Source organism: Lynx canadensis, chromosome D4, assembly GCF_007474595.2.
Source record: "Lynx canadensis isolate LIC74 chromosome D4, mLynCan4.pri.v2, whole genome shotgun sequence".
Classification (NCBI taxonomy): Eukaryota; Metazoa; Chordata; class Mammalia; order Carnivora; family Felidae; genus Lynx; species Lynx canadensis.
The window spans coordinates 56,754,433-56,756,956 of record NC_044315.2 but is presented as its reverse complement, the minus strand read 5'-3'; the positions used below and the strand labels follow the sequence as shown (position 1 = coordinate 56,756,956).

Sequence of the window (2,524 nt, the reverse complement as noted above, 5' to 3'; positions counted from 1 at the left end):
ATGTAAGGGGCCTAAATGTCCATCAACTGATGAATGGATAAAGAAGACGTGGTTTATATATACAATGGAATACTACTTGGCAATGAGAAAGAATGAAATCATGCCATTTGCAGCAACATGGATGGAACTGGAAGGTATTATGCTAAGTGACATAAGTCAGTCAAAGAAAGACAGATGTCATATGTTTTCACTCATATGTGGAACTTGAGAAACTTAACAGAAGACCATGGGGGAAGAGAACGGGAAAAAAATAGTTACAGAGAGGGAGGGAGGCAAACCATAAGAGACTCTTAAATACAGAAAACAAACTGGGGGTGGAAATGGGTGATGGGCATTGAGGAGGGTGAGGAGGGCACTTGTTGGGATGAGCACTGGGTGTTGTATGTAAGCAATGAATCATGGGAATCTACCCTCAAAACCAAGAGCACACTGTACACACTGTATGTTAACCAATTTGACAATAAATTATATTAAAAAAATAAATGAACACGCACTAGTAAAAAAAATAAAATAAAATAATTGAATGGAAAGTCTAAAAAAATGTTTATGTATTTTTGAGAGAGAGAGAGAGAGAGACAGAGCATGAGTGGGGAAGGGGTATAGAGAGAGGGAGACACAGACCCAAAGCAGGCTCCAGGCTCTGAGCTGTCAGCACAGAGCCCGACACAAGACTTGAACTCGTGAAGCACAAGATCATAACCTGAGCTGAAGTCAGACGCTCAACTCACTGAGCCACCCAGGAACCCCTAAAGTAATTTGTTTTGGAGCAAATAATGCTCCAAAGACCTGTCAATATATTGTCCTTACAAAAAAGGGTACTCCCTTTTAGTTAAAGGTGGCTGCTGTATGCTTGGCTAAAGCTTCAATTTTCAATTTTACATTAATAGAGGCAGCTCTGAACTTCACTTCTAAGCATCACAAACATTTAGAATACAAAAAGTCCAAAGATGGATATTATAAGAAATGCACAAAAGAAATTTCCTTTAAAAATAACAAAAACGGGGTGCCCGAGTGGCTTAGTAGGTTGGGCATCCGACTTCGCTCAAGTCACGATCTCGCAGTTTGTGAGTTTGAGCCCCACATCTGAGTCTGTGCTGACAATGCAGAGCCTGGAGCCTGCTTCAGATTCTGTGTCTCCTCCTCTCTCTGTCCCTCCCATGCTCATGCTCTGTCTCTCAATAATAAATAAACATTAAAAAACATTTTTTTAAATAAGAAAAATTTTTAAATTTATTTTCCCCCAAATGTCCAAATAATTATGGTCTAGGTAACCATCAGAGTAAAAGCTTTATATGCTCCTTCCTTTGATAAGAATAAGTTCATATAGAACTGTATATCCAAGTGTATGTGCAAGAGACACTCACATGCATCACACACACACCAAGCACATACACCCACAGGGACAGACACACCACTGAGTTTTTATTTTTCTAGGCACTTCATATCCACATGAAGTCTGTCACCTTCCCATCACATTTAATGAATTCCTTCTTTGGAGGCAGGAAGCCTAGTTGAAGACATTCCCTGCCAGGAAGTATCAGGCCACCAGGAAGGAAGACCCACCACTTGCAAGTGGCTTCCCCACTCCCATCTTCTTTGTATGCTTCCATACCATGGCTATGAAGGGTCTAGTCCTGGAGGTGAAGTCAGGCTGCTGAAAGTTGTAGTTCTTGATTTCACCATACCATCTATCAGCCATCTCTTTTCCTGTCTGATCACAGGAGGCATATACCTCTGAACTGGCCACAATGGGACTCTGAGCTGCACTTGAGCATCCTTGGGCTGACCAGGGCCTCTGAATAATGCTGAGCCTCCCAATCAAGCTTCTTGCAGAGCTTCAGTTGAGGGGGACACCATGCTGCTGCTGGTACTTGTTGTGGGCCTTTAGGACCTCATTATTAAACAGCTTGGAAGCTGACTTGCCCATGGCCCACTGCTGCTGTACTGAGCTCTCTCACCTGGCCCTGGGTCGCTGGAGATCAATTCCTGTCTTTATGAATCTGAACAGATGGGCAAATCCAGGTACCTAGAGGGAGTCAGCCCAACTGACAAAAAGAGAACAGTTCTGATTCTAAGAGCCAAAACACACAAAGGTCTAGGAAAAGGAGTAGAAGTTTGGGAGGTGATGGGTCAGTGAGGGATGTGGTACAGAGAAGGAACTCAAAACTAACAGAAACCAGGGGCACCTGGGTGGCTCAGTTGTTAAGCATCCAACTCTTGATTTCAGCTTAGGTCATGATCTCACGGTTTGTGGGTTTGAGCCCCACATCAGGCTTTGCGCTGACAGAGTGGTGCCTGCTTGGGATTCTCTCTCTCCCTCTGTTTGCCTCTCCCCCACTCTCATGCACTTTCTCTCTCTCTCTCTCTCAAAATAAACAGACTTAAAAAAAAAAAAAGAAAAGAACAAACATAACCCTGTCCAGTGGTCAAGACACCATGAAAAGCTCTATGGCACAGAGCAAGGCCTGCCCCCACCCCCAACACATACACACACATGATTTAGGGCCCCCTTCCTCCTTAATCT

At 43.5% G+C, this 2,524-nt stretch overlaps 1 pseudogene; it reads right to left on the bottom strand.

Annotated features, from left to right (window-relative positions):
- Positions 1-1,174: 1,174 nt before the first annotated feature.
- LOC115500135 lies at positions 1,175-2,212 on the bottom strand (annotated as a pseudogene).
- Between the last annotated feature and the right edge of the window lie 312 nt (positions 2,213-2,524).